The sequence below is a fragment of the Anomaloglossus baeobatrachus genome, chromosome 1, assembly GCF_048569485.1.
Source record: "Anomaloglossus baeobatrachus isolate aAnoBae1 chromosome 1, aAnoBae1.hap1, whole genome shotgun sequence".
NCBI classification, from domain to species: Eukaryota; Metazoa; Chordata; class Amphibia; order Anura; family Aromobatidae; genus Anomaloglossus; species Anomaloglossus baeobatrachus.
In genome coordinates this window covers 24,029,088-24,049,322 of record NC_134353.1, presented here as the reverse complement: position 1 = coordinate 24,049,322, position 20,235 = coordinate 24,029,088, and the positions used below count along the sequence as shown (strand labels likewise).

The following is a 20,235-nucleotide window of genomic DNA, read 5'->3' as shown; positions in this document are numbered from 1 at the left end:
TTTTGTATATAGAGAACACCCCACAAGACCTTCTGTAAGGAGCGAACACCCCACATGACCTTCTGTATAAAGAGAACACCCTACAAGACCCTCTGAACATAGAGAACACCCCACAAGACCTTCTGTAAGGAGAGCACACCACTCATGACCTTCTGTATGGAGAGAACACCCCACAAGACCTTCTGCATGGAGAGAACATCCCACAAGACCTTCTGTATGGAAAGAACACCCCACAAAACCTTCTGTATGGAAAGCACACCCCATAAGACCTTCTGTAAGGAGAGAATACCTCACAAGACCTTCTGTAAGTGAGAGCACAACCCCCAAGACCTTCTGTATAGAGAGAACACCCCACAAGACCCTCTGTATAGAGAGAACATCCCACAAAACCTACTGTATAGATAGAACACCCCACAAGACCTTCAATATAGAGAGAATACTCCACAAGACCTTCTGTATGGAGAGAACACCCCACAAGACCTTCTGTAAGGAGCGAACACCCCACATGACCTTCTGTGTAAAGAGAACACCCTACAAGACCCTCTGAACATAGAGAACACCCCACAAGACCTTCTGTATATAGAGACCACTCCACTAGACTTTTTGTATAGAGAGAACACCCCACAAGACCTTCTGTAAGGAGAGCACACCCCGCATGACCTTCTGTATGGATAGAACACCCCACAAGACCTTCTGCATGGAGAGAACATCCCACAAGACCTTCTGTATGGAAAGAACACCCCACAAAACCTTCTGTATGGAAAGCACACCCCACAAGACCTTCTGTAAGGAGAGAATACCCCACAAGACCTTCTGTAAGTGAGAGCACAACCCCCAAGACCTTCTGTATAGAGAGAACACCCCACAAGACCTTCTATATGGAGAGAACATCCCACAAGACCTTCTGTATGGAAAGAACACCCCACAAAATCTTCTGTATAGAGAGAACAACCCACAAGACCTTCTGTAAGGAGAGAAAACCCCAGAAGACCTTCTGTAAAGGGAGAAAACCCCACAAGACCTTCTGTAAGGAGAGAACACCCCACAAGACCTTTTGTAAGGAGAGAACATCCCACAAGACCTTCTGTAAAGAAAGAACACCTCCCAAGATCTTCTGTAGGGAGAGAACATCCCACAAAACCTTCTGTAAGGAGAGAACACTTCACTAATCTTTTGTGTAGAGAGAACACCCCAGAAGACCTTCTGTATGGAGAGAACACCCCACATGTCCTTCTTTATAGAGAGCACACCCCACAAGACCTTATGAATAGAGAGAACTCCCCAAAATACCTTCTGTATAGAGAGCATACTCCACAAGACCTTCTGTATGGAGAGAACACCCCACAAAACCTTCTGTATGGAGAGAACACCCCACAATACCTTATGAATAGAGATAACTCCCTACGAGACCTTCTGTAAACAGAGAACACCCCACAAGTCCTTCTTTATAGAGGGCACACCCCACAAGACCTTATGAATAGAGATAACTCCCTATAAGACCTTCTGTATACAGAGAACACCCCACAAGTCCTTCTTTATAGAGAGCACACCCCACAAGACCTACCGCATAATGGGTAAACCTCACAAAAACTGCTGTATATCAGGAACACCACAGGAGTCTTGCCGTATACTGAACACACCCCACAAGACCCCCATATACTGGGCAAACCCCACAAGGCATGCCGTATACTTTGAATAGGTCACAAAATCTGCTGTATACTGTCTACATCCCAAAAGATCTGTCATATACCAAGTCTCCCCATTATGGAGGTACTTTGGCTCACTCAACTAGTAGTCACATTTTGGGCTTTAGTAAAGAATCAGGTCTGGCTCAACCGGTTCAGGTGGTGCTATATAGCCGATGCTAGCGATGCCGAGCGCGATAGTACCCGCCTCTGTCGCACATGCGATATATTGTGATAGCTGCCATAGCGAACATTATCGCTACGGCAGCTTCACACGCACTTACCTGCCCTGCGACGTCGCTCTGGCCGGCGACCCGCTTCCCTCCTAAGGGGCCGGGTCGTGCGGCGTCACAGCGTCGTCACACGGCAGGCGGCCAATAGAAGCGGAGGGACGGAGATGAGTGGGACGTAAACATCCCGCCCACCTCCTTCCTTCTCAAGTGGCGGTGGAGGCAGGTAAAGAGATGTTCCTCGCTCCTACGGCTTCACACACAGCGATGTCTGCTGCCGCAGGAACGAGGAACAACATCGTATCTCCTATTGGTGCGACATTATGAAAATGACCGACGTTACACAGATCACCGATTTACGACGCTTTTGCGATCATTTATTGGTGCATCTAGGCTTTACACGTTGCGACGTCGTTACCGGCGCCGGATGTGCGTCACTTTCGATTTGCCTCCGATGATATTGCAGTAGCGATGTCGCAACGTGCAAAGTACTCAATGTAGTATAAAGGCTATAGCACACATATAGAAAAATTAAAGAGAGTTCCTGGTGGTTTTTCAATGCTTTTTATTAGTGCCAAACAGAAAAAAAAATCAGAAAAATTCCAAAGAGTATCCTGACGTTTCGACCTGTGATAGGTCTTCCTCTAAGGATTTATCTGTGTGTACATACCAGACAACAGTAATTAGTGTACAAACAATGATGTGTCATTACAAAGATAAAAAGGTCATACATGTACAAAATGCCATATTAGTATATATCAATGCATGGTATATTGTTCTGAACATTTCCACCATATGAAATTGAACAAACATAGTACAAAAGAGATCACACATGTATGAAGTAAATATAGTCATAAATGGAACAATATGGAATAAAGGAGAACGGAAAGGGCAGCATCAAGCACACACCTAATAGAACAACTTTAGGTTGTAATTTTGCACAGATAAAATATGTCTGATTTATGAGTCAAACGCCTATAATTGTGAAACATTTTTTTTTTTTTCCTCAAAAAAATGTGAGAGAGGGAAGAAGGGAAGGGAGGGGGGAAGGTGTTGGGGGGGTTAATATATATATATATATATATAATAACTTATTGAGGACAAGTTTATGATTCAAAAAGCATTAGTACATTATAAAGACACTATGCCTAGTGGGATGATTATAATGATATAGTACTCTATATTACCTACACACCTGCAAATTCTGTCCACACCCATACAGGATGATTTACTATGTTTCTCATAATAACAGATTATCTTTCACATATGTAAAGGTACCGTCACACTAAGCGACGCTCCAGCGATCCCACCAGCGAGCTGACCTGGCAGGGATCGCTGGAGCGTCGCTACACGGGTTGCTGGTGAGCTGTCAAACAAGGAGATCTCACCAGCGACCAGCCCCCAGCCAGCAGCGACGCGTGGAAGCGATGCTGCGCTTGGTAACTAAGGTAAATATTGGGTAACCAAGCGCTTGGTTACCCGATATTTACCTTGGTTACCAGCGCACACCGCTTAGCGCTGGCTCCCTGCACTCCTAGCCAGAGTACACATTGGATTAATTACCCGATGTGTGTGGCTATGTGTGCAGGGAGCAGGGAGCCGGCACTGACAGCATGAGAGCGGTGGACGCTAGTAACTAAGGTAAATATCGGGTAACCAAGCAAAGGGCTTCTTGGTTATCCGATATTTACCTTGGTTACCAGTGTGGCGCCCTGGACAAGCCAGGGGCCACAGAGAACAACACCAACACACCCCACACTCCCGGTCAGGCACACCAAAGCCAAAACACAAAACCCTTGTTGCCTTCCTCCAGGGGCTGATGATCACACCAGGGGTTGGGCCAGGCGGTTGGCCCCGCCCACCGAGGAGTTCGCAGTCCTGGAGGTGGGAAAACCTGGCAGATGAGTTTGGAGAGGAGAGAGAACAGTTTAGGAAGTGAAAGTGGAAGGAGGAAAGTAGTAAAAGAGCAGCCTGAAGTTGGTCCGGGTGTGTGGCCTGGACAGATCAGCAAGGTTGGCAGACGGTGGTAACCGTCTGCAGGAGTGTCCTATCAGAGCTTACTGTAAAGACCGTGGACGGGCGGTGGCCCGGCGGTACCGGACCGGTACGCGAAGAGAAGCCAGCACCATTTGGCAGGGACTTACGGACCCCGGCAAGGCTAGGAGTCGCCGTGAATTTGCCGAATTTGTTAGGGAAGGCAACAGTCCAACCAAGAGAGGGAGACACCGCCACCGCCAAGGCAACCGTTTCCCAGGGCCAGAGCCTGCAGGCAAAAGGGGCTCCTCCGGCCCACATCCAAGCTGGGGAGCGGGTTACCAGTGGGAATCCATTGGAACCATCTACCGTACATAGGTGCAGGGAAAGGCAGTCACCATCAAGCTGCCGGGAGAAAACAACACCGCGGCCGTCTGTGGGACCCGTCCATCCAGCCGTGTGTTTTACCGAGAACTGTGTCCTCATCATTGGCTGAGTGAGTACCACCATGCCGTGCGGCACAGCGCTGCCCCCGCGACCCTGCACCTCACCAGGCCCTGTAACCCGCCTGTCATCCATCCCTACCCCATCACCGGGCCCCGGGACAACCAACCCCCTACCCACGGAGGGGAGAACTAACAACAAAGCTGCTCCCTGTCACCGCTCCCGGGATCCCCGTCCAGAGCAGCGGTGGTGTCACCAATATCACCACAACCGTGGGTGGCGTCACGGACAATAACTAAATCCCCCACAATCAATCCCAACCCTTTTCACTCACGGGCGAGGAACGCCGCTCGAGTCCCCGGGATCCGGCCCATCGCTCGAGCCACCACCGAGCAGCAGCAGCCGCAGCAGCAGCGGCCGGACCCGAGCAGTGGGAGAGCGCAGCGTCCCCTTCTCCGCCCGCGACACCAGCCTCCGCAGAAGCCGGCTCCTGCTGCCTGCACTTTTAGTTGTTGCTCTGTCGCTGTCACACACAGCGATCTGTGCTTCACAGCGGGAGAGCAACAACTAAAAAATGGTCCAGGACATTCAGCAAAAACCCGCGACCTCACAGCAGGGGCCAGGTTATTGCTGGATGTCACACACAACAACATCGCTAGCAACATCGCTGTTGCGTCACAAAAGTCGTGCCTCAGCAGCGATGTTTCTAGCGATGTTGCTTAGTGAGACATGGCCTTTACAGATTTTGAGCATAACATACAACTTTAAAACAGTTGGTATGTGGTGGCCTTTGGCCATTGTTGCAATCTATCTTTGATAAAATAAGAAGAATTTCCTGATAAGAACCCAACCCAGGGGTGAGATGAAATATTCACCTGACAGCTGTGTAATCTATAGATACAACCTTCACAACTTTACCCCCCACAACAACAATTCTTGTTATGTTTCACAATTATAGGCGTTTGACTCATAAATCAGACATATTCTGTCCGTGCCAAATTACAACCTCAAGTTGTTCTATTAGGCATGTGCTTGATGCTGCCCTTTCCGTTCTCCTTTATTCCATATTGTTCCATTTATGTGACTATATTTACTTCATACATGTGTGATCTCTTTTGTACTATGTTTGTTCAATGTCATATGGTGGAAATGTTCAGAACAATATACCATACATTGATATATACTAATATGGCATTTTGTACATGTATGACCTTTTTATCTATGTAATGACACATCATTGTTTGTACACTCATTATTGTTGTCTGGTATGTACACGCAGATAAATCCTTAGAGGAAGACCTATCACAGGTCGAAACGTCAGGATACTGTTTGGAATTTTTCTGATTTTTTTTCTGTTTGGCACTAATAAAAAGCATTGAAAAACCACCAGGAACTCTCTTTAATTTTTCTATATGTGTGCTATAGCCTTTATACTACATTTTGGGCTTTGTCACTCTCAATCAGATCCTTTTCTTTTTCAATTTTCCTGCTTCAAACACATCAACTTCAAAAATTAATATAGTTATAACCTAATGTACCCAACCTATTACAAGCATCTAATACACTGCACCCCTTAAATTTGCATACTATAGCCCACCTCTTCCATTGGCCTAATATACCCCACTCCTGAAAAGTCCCTAATATACCCTGCTCCTAACAAGCATCTAATATACCCCACACCTGATAAGGGCCCAATGTATACCACCCCCGACATTCCCTTAAAAATTCACACCCCTGATAAGGGCCTAATATACCCCACCCCTGACAAGGGTTTAACATAGCACATCCCCCCAAAAAAACCCCTAATATTCACCATCCCTGACAATGGCCTAAAATACTCCAGCCTTGACAAGGGTCTATTATACCTCACCCCTGAAAGGCCCCTAATATACCCCAGCCCTGACAAGTGTCTAATTTTTCCCATCCCTTGACAAAGGCCTAATATAACCTATCCTTGACAAGGGCCTAATGTACCCCACCCCTGAAAATCCTCTACTATACTCTAACCCTGACAAGGCCTAAAAACCACACCCCTGACAAAGGCCTAATATACCCTAGCCCTGACGAGATCCTTGTATACCCCACCCCTGACAACCATCTAATATACCCCATTACTGATAAGGGACTAATATTCCCCACCACTGACAAGGGTTTAATATACCACACACCTGACAATGCCTTGTATACCCCACACCTGACAAGCATCTAATATATCCCATTACTGATAAGGTCCTAATATACCCCACACTCAAAAAGGGACTAATATACCCCACACCCAAAAAGGGACTAATATACCCCACCCAGTGAAAAGGGACTAATATACCCCACCACTGACAAGGGACTAATATACCCCACCACTGACAAGGGACTAATATACCCCACCCCTGAAAAGGGACTAATATACCCCACCCAGTGAAAAGGGACTAATATACCCCATGAAAAGCTCCCAATATACTGTACCTCATCCCCCACAAAGGCCTATATATCCCACCTCTCACAAGGGCCTAATGTAACCCCCCCCGAAAAGGGCCTAATATACTCCATGAAAAGCTCTCAATATATTTCATTCCCCACAAAGGCCTAATATACCCCACCTCCCACAAGGGCCAAATTAACCCCCCATCCAAGAAAAGCCTAATATATCCCATGAAAACTTCTCAATATATTTTATCCCCCACAAAGGCCTAATATACACCACCCCTCACAAGGGCCTAATGTGCCCCCCTGACAAGGGCTCTATACACCCCATTACTAACAAGGGCCTAATACTTCCTACCCCTGACAAGTGCCACAGTTACTATAAAATCTGTGTTATTCAGTAAATGCTAATAGCTCATACTTTATTTAGAAACTCATAAGCTATCTAAGCCATAGGGAGGGGTCACTTACTTATGCACACTTCTATATTAGCCAATGTTTCACACAAACGTGTATTTTATGGCTAGCCTTTTAATTTCAGTGGGCACTTATGTTGGCAGCTACAACGAAAAATGAATATGATGCAAATAAATGGGTTCTTCACTTCGAACTTTCCCTACTTCTTAGAGTTTTCTACCCCCTGGAGCCCCCACCAATTAGCTGGATAAACATGGGGGTGTTTAATTTACCTGCAGTGCCCCCACAGGAGAAATAAAATATTACACAAATGATTATTACACAATGGGTTATCTGTAAAATGCAGAAGAGTGCGGGCCCTCCAGAGAGATCAAGGTTCTTGGTATCTGCTCTCCAGTCTTTCCAAGATAACAATCACCCTCTATGCCCTTTCTATTTACTCAGGACTTCCCGATAGGGAACATTTTCTAAATTTGCAAAAGCTTTAAGAGTATTAATATTTTGTAATTATTGTGTCACGCATTTACTTGAAGAAAGTCCGGTGTGCAGGCAACACACACAACAAATAGGGGTACATCGGGGACACTTTAACAATGGTGGAACCTAGCGCTAGTGAGAGGGAAGATGGACACCTCCTCCACTTACCTGCAACTGTACCCTGCACTTCTAGCCAGTCCTTAACCAGGTTCCTCACCTGTCGCTGAGCAGGAACCTGAAGCCCTGAAAAGACCCTGCAGTAAACCTGGGCTAGTGAGTGGGAAGGTAAGGACCCCTAGTCCTACCACTGCACTAACACAACACACCAGGGAAGGAAGACAACAAAAGGATAATCCCCGCTTCATTTCTGCAGTCAGACACCAAGACTGCAGCCTACACCTCTTCACTGCAACAAGGGCTCAGCAGCTCCTTCCACCTTCAGGCTAAGCTTAAGAATGGATTCAGAGAATAACTGGCACCCTCTGTTGGCAGCAAAGGGTTTATAAAGGGACTGGAAGTGATCCCAAACCAGAAGCACCTGACCAGGAATCAGAAGCTGCTGGCAAGGAAAACTGACATTAACCCTTGCCACAGCCACATAAATAAACACATTTAATATGTAGAGTCTCAGATGACAATGGGAGACTCTAGTCCTCATCCTGTCACTGGCCTCAAAATACAGAGAGACAGCAGTGACATCCCGACTACTGGGGATCTGACCTTTGGAAACAAACACTAATTCCAAGAGTCATGTGTGGCGCCCCTGACCTGGTCAGGCACCACTGAGTACTGCACCCATGCCGGGGCAGTGCTTCCAGGGAATTTCAAAGGCCAGAAAGGGGTGTGTACGCACAGACACATAGCAACCAGGTCTCCCACACCATTAGATGGGACCCGTGGGCAGTCCCTGAAGGGGACTGGCCTTCAATTCTTGTCAAGGGGTGTAGGGGAGGGGCTGGAAGCTAAGCTGCAGAGGCTGTCGCGAAAGAGCTGGAGCAAGCCACTCTGGGAGCAGTGAGTGTGGTTGCTAGGAGACGCAGACATGGTCACTCTAGTCAGACCCTGCACAGGAAGTAGCTGTTAGCGGGGGAGAACAGTTGCCAGAGAGTCAGTCAGAAAGACACCTGAAGAGACGCAGTCGAGTACGCGGACTGCTGGTGACTAGGCATGCACGGGGGAACAGGTCCCCAGAGTAGATGTCCATTTATTGATCTGCTAAACCTGCCGGTGAGGGGACTAGAGGTTCCTCACCAACAATACAGAGTTCGAGCCTCAGCAACAACAAGGGGACCCATAAAGAGATAGGGCAAGAAGCCATCTCACCTGGTCCACGCTGCTGGCAAACGGGCCAAAAAGGGGAGAAAAGGCAGTAGCGACTTCCCTGGATAGACCACACAGTACTTCAAGTCAGGGGTTATCCGAAACAAAAGGAGTGTTAGGAAGGCGAGTTAATAGCTACCCTCAGATCGGCCTGAAGGAGTTCCTGGTTCCACCTGGTATAATCTCAGCATCGCCCTGGTACCTCACAAAACATCTAACAGTGAGTAAAAACAAGTTGAAAGACTTTCCGGACTGAGCCTGAGTAATTCTGGGACCTGTTGTCCTACACACCTGAGCCCCTGGGACCAGCCTCACTCACGGGAGGCCACATCATCCGACTGCAGACTCCATCAGCCCCAGACGCTCGTTAAACCTTCAGTGGCGGTCACCCATAACCCTGACCACAAACCGAGAGTGGCGTCTCGACTCCTATATAAATAAACCTGACATACCTGTAGCTAGATATACCCAAAGTGAAGACCCTGTGGCATCCCCGAAGGTGGAGTGGTGTCCTTGGGGCGACCGCTGCAGGTGCGCGACACACATGTTTCGGGGTGTTTGCCGCTCATCAGCGTAAAGCAGGAGGTCACACTACTTGAAAGGGGCCATGCTGATGGAAAAATATTGAAAATGACGGCACATTGAGCATTTGGTGGGAATCTCGGAGGTCAGTTGGACGGTAAGTCCTAGTGATACAGTATATCATCTCTTTATAAGATGATAATAGCCCTTGGTGCATTTCTGTTTTCTTAACATTTCGATGCAATTTTTATTGATGAATCACAAAATCCCAACTTACCGCGCGTGCGCTCAGAAAACGTGCAAATCCATCGAGTGGTTTCGAGTTTACTTTGTGCAGACGGTGATCACAAGGTTTCACGAAAGTGTTGTATCCAAAAATTACAGGAATCAAACAAAACTTACAAACGGTTTCTTGATTTACCAAATTGTTATTTACGCTTGACCCAACATGGAATTTAGTGACCTTTATACATTTAAATCCCAGGAACGACAATCCTTCTTCATGTTCTTCTTCTTTGGTTCTTATCATTTATCCAAGATCTTCAAATATGATGTTAGATCCACTACTTGCCCCCTCTTCCAGTGATTCCTCCGCTCCGAGAGACAGAAAGAAAGCCACACAAACTGCAAAGCAATGCCACCAAACAACTGTAATCCAGAGTGACCAACGCTTCTGCGCCTGTAAATCCATGGCGGAGTCTTTGATTTGAAGGGTGAGTGTTTCTGATTGGAAAAGCTCCCAAAAAATGACTGAATTGCTGGATGAGGTCAGAAAGTCAACTGACAAGGGTCATACCGAAAAAGGAAAGAGAGGAACAGAGAGTTAGAGAAAAGAAAGAATGGTCAGAATTAGTGATGAGCGAACTGCTCGGTGGTGAATACGTGTAACAACCATTTACAAACTACAATGGAAGTCAATGGGGAACTTCAGCATTTTTCAGAAAATCTACTGGAAAAATGCTCAACTTCCCCATTGACTCCGTTAACAAGTACAAAATGCTCATTACGCTTACCAAGTCCCTGAGCACCAAGCAGAGCACTCTTCACTAATCAATACAGAAATGGTTTTAGGTAGTGATGAGCGGGCACTACCAAGCTCGGGTGCTCAGTACTCATAACTAGTGATGAGCGGGCACTACCATGCTCGGGTGCTCAGTACTCATAACTAGTGATGAGCGGGCACTACCATGCTCGGGTGCTCAGAACTCATAACTAGTGATGAGCGGGCACTACCATGCTCAGGTGCTCAGTACTGGTAACTAGTGATGAACGGGCACTACCATGCTCGGGTGCTCAGTACTCATAACTAGTGATGAGCGGGCACTACCATGCTCGGGTGCTCAGAACTCATAACTAGTGATGAGCGGGCACTACCATGGTCGAGTGCTCAGTACTCATAACTAGTGATGAGCAGGCACTACCATGCTCAGGTGCTCAGAACTCATAACTAGTGATGAGCGGACACTACCATGCTCAGGTGATCAGTACTGGTAACTAGTGATGAGCGGGCACTACTATGCTCAGGTGCTCAGAACTCATAACTAGTGATGAGTGGGCACTACCATGCTCAGGTGCTCAGTACTGGTAACTAGTGATGAGCGGGCACTACCATGCTCAGGTGCTCAGTACTCATAACTAGTGATGAGCGGGCACTACCATGCTCAGGTGCTCAGTACTCATAACTAGTGATGAGCGGGCACTACCATGCTCAGGTGCTCAGTACTGGTAACTAGTGATGAGCAGGCACTACCATGCTCAGGTGCTCAGAACTCATAACTAGTGATGAACGGGCACTACCATGCTCAGGTGCTCAGTACTGGTAACTAGTGATGAGCGGGCACTACCATGCTCAGGTGCTCAGTACTCATAACTAGTGATGAGCGGGCACTACCATGCTCGGGTGCTCAGTACTCATAACTAGTGATGAGTGGGCACTACCATGCTCAGGTGCTCAGTACTGGTAACTAGTGATGAGCGGGCACTACCATGCTCGGGTGCTCAGTACTCGTAACTAGTGATGAGCGGGCACTACCATGCTCGGGTGCTCAGTACTCGTAACTAGTGATGAGCGGGCACTACCATGCTCGGGTGCTCAGTACTCGTAACTAGTTATGAGCGGGCACTACCATGCTCGAGTGCTCAGTACTCGTAACTAGTGATGAGCGGGCACTACCATGCTCAGGTGCTCAGTACTGGTAACTAGTGAAGAGCGGGCACTACCATGCTCGGGTGCTCAGTACTGGTAACTAGTGATGAGCGGGCACTACCATGCTCGGGTGCTCAGTACTGGTAACTAGTGATGAGCGGGCACTACCATGCTCAGGTGCTCAGTACTGCTAACTAGTGAAGAGCGGGCACTACCATGCTCGGGTGCTCAGTACTGGTAACTAGTGATGAGCGGGCACTACCATGCTCGGGTGCTCAGTACTGGTAACTAGTGATGAGCGGGCACTACCATGCTCAGGTGCTCAGTACTGGTAACTAGTGATGAGTGGGCACTACCATGCTCGGGTGCTTGGTACTCGTAACTTGTGCTGAGTGGGCACTACCATGCTCAGGTGCTCAGTATTCATTAAAATCAGTTGGAGCGACTTGAGCACCCTAGTATATTGGAGGTCAATGAGCAATTTGAGCATTTTTCCTGGAAATCTTTCAGAAAAATGCTTGAGTTCGCCAGTGATGTTCGTTATACATGGTACTGAAATCGCCTCCATCCGAGCGTGTAATTGGTCTTGTCAAGTACTGAGCACCTGAGCATGGTAGTGCCCGCTCATCACTAGTTACGAGTACAGAGCACCTGAGCATGGTAGTGCCCGCTCATCACTAGTTACCAGTACTGAGCACCCGAGCATGGTAGTGCCCGCTCATCACTAGTTACCAGTACTGAGCACCTGAGCATGGTAGTGCCCGCTCATCACTAGTTACCAGTACTGAGCACCCGAGCATGGTAGTGCCCACTCATCACTAGTTACCAGTACTGAACACCCGAGCATGGTAGTGCCCGCTCATCACTAGTTACCAGTACTGAGCACCTGAGCATGGTAGTGCCCGCTCATCACTAGTTACGAGTACTGAGCACCCGAGCATGGTAGTGCCCACTCATCACTAGTTACCAGTACTGAGCACCCGAGCATGGTAGTGCCCGCTCATCACTAGTTACGAGTACTGAGCACCCGAGCATGGCAGTGCCCGCTCATCACTAGTTACCAGTACTGAGCACCCGAGCATGGTAGTGCCCGCTCATCACTAGTTACCAGTACTGAGCACCCGAGCATGGTAGTGCCCGCTCATCACTAGTTACCAGTACTGAGCACCCGAGCATGGTAGTGCTCGCTCATCACTAGTTACTAGTACTGAGTACCCAAGCATGGTAGTGCCCGCTCATCACTAGTTACTAGTACTGAGTACCCAAGCATGGTAGTGCTCGCTCATCACTAGTTACCAGTACTGAGCACCTGAGCATGGTAGTGCCCGCTCATCACTAGTTACGAGTACTGAGCACCCGAGCATGGTAGTGCCCGCTCATCACTAGTTACGAGTACTGAGCACCTGAGCATGGTAGTGCCCGCTCATCACTAGTTATGAGTACTGAGCACCTGAGCATGGTAGTTCCCGCTCATCACTAGTTACCAGTACTGAGCACCCGAGCATGGTAGTGCCCACTCATCACTAGTTACGAGTACTGAGCACCTGAGCATGGTAGTGCCCGCTCATCACTAGTTACCAGTACTGAGCACCCGAGCATGGTAGTGCCCGCTCATCACTAGTTACCAGTACTGAGCACCTGAGCATGGTAGTGCCCGCTCATCACTAGTTACCAGTACTGAGCACCCGAGCATGGTAGTGCCCGCTCATCACTAGTTACCAGTACTGAGCACCTGAGCATGGTAGTGCCTGCTCATCACTAGTTACCAGTACTGAGCACCCGAGCATGGTAGTGCCCGCTCATCACTAGTTACCAGTACTGAGCACCTGAGCATGGTAGTGCCTGCTCATCACTAGTTACCAGTACTGAGCACCTGAGCATGGTAGTGCCCGCTCATCACTAGTTACCAGTACTGAGCACCTGAGCATGGTAGTGCCTGCTCATCACTAGTTACCAGTACTGAGCACCTGAGCATGGTAGTGCCCGCTCATCACTAGTTACCAGTACTGAGCACCTGAGCATGGTAGTGCCCGCTCATCACTAGTTTTAGGAAGAAGTAAAACAACTTAGTTTATTTTTACCACTTATCAAAATGCAAAGTGAACAAATTGAAATCCAATTAAACCTAACAGATGATAATGATCGTTATTTTCATTTTCAGAAACAGTCACAGCTGTGTAGGAGGTTAAAACTGGGTGAGATACAGTAACACTCAGAAACAAAAACCTGCCGAGGTTTTGGAAGATGATTCCATGTCACAGGTCATACAAATATCGAAAGACTGACACAAGGCAGTTATACTTCATCAGCGAGGTCTGTCCCAGGAAAAGGCTTCAAAGCGGACAGGGGGTGTCACGGTGTGCTGATCAAGCTTTCTTAAAGAAGTACCCAGAAATGGGCAATGTTGAGGAATGTAGAAGCAGCAGACGCCCAAGATAAAGCACAGCAGATGACAGACACACCGTGCTTACTTCTCTTGGAAATCATAAGATGTCCAGCAGTGCCATCAGCTCAGAACTGGCAGAAAGCAGTGGGATGAAACGACACTCACCTGCTGTTCCAAGAAGTCGGGTCAGAAGTGGTCTTTCTGGAGAAATTGGGATCATTCCCTTCAACAAGGAAACAAAGTCAAGTGACTCAACTCTGCACATAAACATAGGAACTCAGGTGCAGAAAAATGGCAGCGGGTGGTCTGGACTGAAGAGGTAAAATGTGAAATATTTAGCTGTAATATAAGCAATTTGTTCTCTGAAGTGCTGGAGAGCGGCACAATAATGAGTGTCTGCAGGAACAGTGACGCACGGGGAGGGTCCGGCAAGTTTGGAGATTTGGTTAGGAATAATGGTGTCCTGATAAATTCAGGCAGATATTGTATCTATCATCAGGGAGTCATCTCATTCATAGTGTTGAGCGAGTAGTTAACTATTCATACTCGCTATGCTGTTAGCAAGTACTGTCCGCTACTTGCATATTCGTTGTCAGTAGTGGGTGCAATGTAAGTCAAGCGGAAGTACTTGCTAAGTAGCGAGTAACCCGAAAGCCGTACTTTTCGTGCGAGTAGCGAATAGAACGGCTTTCGGGTTACTCGCTACTTAGCGAGTATTTCCCATTGACTTACATTGCACCCGCTACTCACAACGAATATGCGACTTTGGGATAGTACTTGCTAACAGAATAGCGAGTGCGAATAGTTAACTACTCGCTCAACACCACTGATTAACTCCAAGCTTATTCTGCAGTCGGACAACGACTCCCAAAATCCAGCCATTGTCATTAAGAACAAGAAGTTCTTAAGAACAGAACCCTGATCTCACCTCATCCCATCTGTCTGGGATCTCATGGAGAAGCAGAAGGGTCCACATAAGCTGCATACACAGAACATCTGGGGTCACGTCTCCAAGATTTGTGGAGCCACCTCCAATATCATTAAGAACAAGGAGTCCTGGGGGTGATGATCCCACAGAGCCCTGATCTCACATCATCCCATCTGTCTAGGATCAAGAGACAGAAGGATCCGCAGAAGCCTCATACAGAGAAGATCTGGGGTCAGTTTTTCCAGATGTTTGGAGCAACCTCCATTATCATTAAGAACCAGGAGCCCTGGGGTTGTGATTCCACAGAACCCTAATCTCACATCATCCCATCTGTGTGGGATCTCATGGAGAGACAGAAGGATCCACAGAAGCCTCATACACAAAAGATCTGGGTTCAAGTCTCCAAGATGTTTGGATCAACCTCCAATATCATTAAGAATGAGGAGTTCCGGGGGTGATGATCCCACAAAGCCCTGATCTCACATTATCCCATCTGTAAATCAAAAAGGTCTGTGGAGCCTCTGTTAGGAGTCTCGACACAGAAAATAGCCAGATATTCCTTCGGGAAGGACCTAGCCAAGGAGTGGCTCTTTTTAGGAGACCACCATAACCACCATATTAAGTGGCCCTTTTAGTTAATATCCAGCTCTTGATGAGTTTAAAGATATGACAAGGGAAATACCAAGCCCAGGTATGCATCCACAGACAGCTGTTTTGGGTTATTGCCCCTCTGTGATGATCCCACAGAGCCCTGATCTCACATCATCCCATCTGTCAGAGATCACATGGAGATCCACACAAGCCTCATACACAGAAGATCTCGGGTCAGTTCTCCAAGATCTTTGGAGCATCCTCCTGCCGAGCTCCTTCATATCCTGTGTACAAGTGACTAGAAGAATTCATGCTACTTTGAAGGTAAATGGTGGCCACAAAGAATATTAACTTTATTTAGATTTCTTTTTTTTGGTCATTCACTTTGAACTTAATTGATAAAATATACTATTAACATTTCTATTTCTGAAAGGTGTGTAACAACTTTTACATCATTTTTTACACACCTGCCCCAAATTTTCCACAGTATTGTAGGTCCAATAAATGCGCTCAACCTAGAAATGAATGACGAGAGATTTGTATGTTCGGCCTATTCTCTATTCTCAACAGCATGTGTCGGGGCCTTTCTCTTGAGATGGATAAACGGTGCCCAGGGCTAGGCTCACATCTGTGGGACACTGATGGTTGATCCTATTTATATTCCATAAATGACCTGAAAGAGAACACCATGTAAAAAAAATAATCTTGAAGGATTTAGAAATGCCGACATTGCTTAGGTGTCTTCATCGAGCATGGACCTTGGAGTAGACTCAAAAGCTGGCTATTTATCATCTTTGCGTTAGCCATTTAAAGGTAACAATCATGGAGCACATCTACTGGCTAAGACGATCCAAAATTAGATTTTCCAGAGAATAAGATGGAGAAAGAGAGAGAGGTCTCACATATGACCAATGGGAATTACCGTTATTGCCATGGTAGCTAAGCTTTTGATTTCCTCTGAGTATTTCTGTAGATCGGGAGGAACTTATAAGACTGTAATCTGTAAACAAATAGACATTTTATACTTTGCCCATGACTATTTTGGATCTATGGAGAACTTTCAAGGTCCGTAATTGTGTAATGAAAAAATGTCTAAATTCCTAAATAATGTCTCCAACCAAGATATTTGCTAACTATTTTCTAAACCTTAGGACAGGACCCGTTGAAGCATAAGGAGTTCGAAACGGCTCGCCGTTGTCCGGCATTGGGAGCTTCTACTCACCCTCCCCCACCACTTGTACCCTCTCCTCCTATGAAAAAATAAAATATTGCATTTTGGATGTCGATGAGTGATGCCTTTTTCTACCTCCCTCTGGATTTTAACTATTTTCTAAATCTTATCATAAGGAAACTTCTTATTCTTAAGTGTCCCCAATGTGATTGTGCTAAAATATAATGGAGAATATTCATCAAAGCTTTGTCTCCAGATTTCCATCCAATTCATCAAAACTGCTGATGTTTTGCTTGTTGGAATTACAACTTCAGTCCCTGACTAGAGGAGCGTTTCAGACATGGTGCATGGAGGTACAAGCAACTGTCGAATTCATTGAGCCGTGTGTGCCTCCTAATAAATCTGGAGGCTTCTTGGACTCCATCAAGCGAGTGTGCTCTTCCCCAGTCTTGATGAATTGGTACCATTGAGTTTGTCATGCTACCCTCAGAGAACGTGGAAAAGTCAATATGTTGGCTTCTTGCTATTGGCCAAGTTTCTATTTCCATATTTGTCATATTTCTCATATGAATTATTTATGTATCATTCTCCAATATTTATCTGCGAGACATACTATCCCGCGAAAACAAGTTCTTTTGTTGGATGTAACGAAGAGTTTTCTTCGATGAAACTCTTAGGGGTACTTTGCACACTACAACATCGCAGGTGTGATGTCGGTGGGGTCATGTCGAAAGTGACGCACTTCCTGCGTCGCTCTCAACATCGTAGTGTGTAAATCCTAGATGATACGATTAACGAGCGCAAAAGCGTCGTAATCGCATCATCGGTGTAGTGTGGGCGAATTCCATAATTACGCTGACGCGACGGTCCGATGTTGTTCCTCTTTCCTGCGGCAGCACACATCGCTGTGTGTGAAGTCGCAGGAGCGAGGAACATCTCCTACCTGCGTCACCGGAGCTCCCGTCGGCTAAGCGGAAAGACGGAGGTGAGCGGGATGTTTACATCACGCTCATCTCCGCCCCTCCGCTCCTATTGGCCGCCTGCCGTGTGACATCGCAGTGACGCCGCAAGACCCGCCCCCTTAATAAGGAGGCGGTTCGCCGGCCAGAGCGACGTCACACGACAGGTGAGTGTATGTGAAGCTAGCGTAGCGATAATGTTCGCTACGGCAGCTATCACAATGATGTCGCAGCTGCGACGGGGGCGGGGACTATCTCGCTCGGCATCGCAGCATCAGCTTGCGATGTCGTAGTGTGCAAAGTACCCCTTAAACACCGTAGCATTTCACTTGCCAATGTTAAAATGATAATTTTTCAATAAAAATCTTGCAAACTGATTAGAAGTATAAGAAAAGTCAGATGGAAAAAGTATTTTCAAAGGTTGTGGAAAAGAATGGATGAATGTTATATATATAAAGCTGAGTGTATGTATGCATGTCAGTTAAAGGAAGCGCACCGTCTCATGTACAATGACAACATTTTGCACAGACGCCTCATTTGACTCAGGGAATGTCATAGACTATGTTTTGAGGGGAAATCTTAACCCCGTGCTTTACAGTTGTTCACCAAAAAACCTGCCTCCATTAAAGTCAATGGAGCTAGGAGCCACAATGCAGCCAGAAGTTGAGAAGAATGCGCAGCCACGCCCTTGAATGAAATGTTGGCGTGTCACAATGCAACCAGGGAAAGAGACAGACAGACAGAAACAGACAGAAACAGACAGAAACAGACAGAGACAGACAGAGACAGACAGACAAAGAGACAAGGAAAGAGACACAGACAGGGAAATAGACAGACAAAGGGTAAAAGACAGACAGGGACAGACAAAGACAGACAGACACAGATAGACATAGACAAAAGAGACAGACACAGATAAAGAGACAGACAGGGAAAGAGACAGACAGGGAAAGATAGAGAAAGAGACAGACAAGGAAAGGGATAGACAGAGTTAGATAGGGAAATAGATAGAGAGGCAGACAGACAGGGAAAGAGACAGACAGACAAAGAGATAGAGATAGAGACAGAGAGGGAGACAGACAGAGACTGAGAAAGAAACAGAGATACAGTTACCATCCTGGGCAATGCTGCGTACCAAAGCTAGTTATTTATAAACTTTGATAGTTGGGAGCAAAAGGTTCCTTCATTGGAAAGGACAGGCAGTGTTGATGAACAGACTATGATCTACAAATACTTTGGTTCTATAGCCATTAGGAAAAACTTTGTGACAGTGAGGGCAGTCAGAGAGTGGAACAGGCTACTACAGGAGGCGGTGAGGGCAGTCAGAGAGTGGAACAGGCTACTACAGGAGGCGGTGAGGGCAGTCAGAGAGTGGAACAGGTGACCACAAGAGGCAGTGAGGGCAGCCAGAGAGTGGAACAGGCTATTTCGGGAGGCAGTTAGAGCAGTCAGACAGCAAAGCAGGCTACCAAGGGAGGCAGGGAGGATACTCAGAGAGTGGAACAGACTACCACAGCAGGCGGTGAGGACAGCCAGAGAGTGGAGCAAGCGGCCACAGAAGGCAGTGAGGGCAGTAATTGAGTGGAACAAGCTATCATGGGAGGTAGTGAGTTCTCCTCAATGGAAATCTTCACCGAAAGCTGGAGACTTATAGCTGAGACAATTTAGGAAAACCTGCACTCACAAGGGTTAAGACCTGATGGCCCTTGAGGTCCCCTTCAACTCTACCATTCTATGATTCTATAATAACATCCTCAACAGACACAATGAAACAAAACCACTGCTAGCTTTTTCCCTTCACAATTTGGAAAATTGAAGATTGTGAAATTAGTGGCTCAAAATTCTACACAAATCCTGTGATGACCGCCGGAAAGCCTTTCCCAACACAATCCTTGCCTGCCAATGGTGGTGTTACGTCAGTCTAATGCCTTATGATACAAAAAAACTAAACTTCACAATCAAGAGAGGTGATATTATAAGCGAATATTTAGTGTGGAAGCCACTTCATTCAAATTATGCCTAAATCTTGAATATGATTTCCTCAGTGTTGGTTATAAAAGATTTAGTGACAAAATGTATAATTGGTGGAAGAAGGTTGATCTAGATGGACCTAGGGTCCTTTTCAACTTATTTAACTATGTAACTATGTATATACAGTATGTCATATGGTGCAGTCTACCAATACAATCTAGTAAAAAAGTAACCGTCCATGCACCCTTGCCATATGCGAAGAAGCCTACGTATAAACTAATACTGTTACTGGTGATGAGAGAGCACTACCATGCTCAGCTGCTCGGTAATCATAATAACCATTTTGACTCTCAGATGGGCTCGAGTTGTATACCGGGTATGTTGGTAGTCAATGGGGAACTTGAACATTTTTTCCAGAAGATTTTCTAGAAAAATGCTCGTTTCCATTTGACTTCTATTATACTTGGTAGATGAGTTGAGCCCGTCCAAGCATCTGACTGCTCATTATAACTACCGATAATTATGAGTGCTCGCTCATCACTAGTTATGAGTACCGAGCACAAGAGCATGGTAGTGCCCGCTCATCACTAGTTACCAGT

At 46.6% G+C, this 20,235-nt stretch overlaps 1 long non-coding RNA gene across 1 annotated transcript in view; it reads right to left on the bottom strand.

Moving 5' to 3' along the window:
* Nucleotides 1-20,235, bottom strand: part of LOC142272717 (uncharacterized) — a 118,491-nt gene that overhangs the window by 77,245 nt on the left and 21,011 nt on the right. The window contains exon 2 of the long non-coding RNA XR_012737577.1: nucleotides 9,765-10,267. This is a non-coding gene — a long non-coding RNA (uncharacterized LOC142272717). The remainder of the gene's footprint in view (nucleotides 1-9,764; nucleotides 10,268-20,235) is intronic.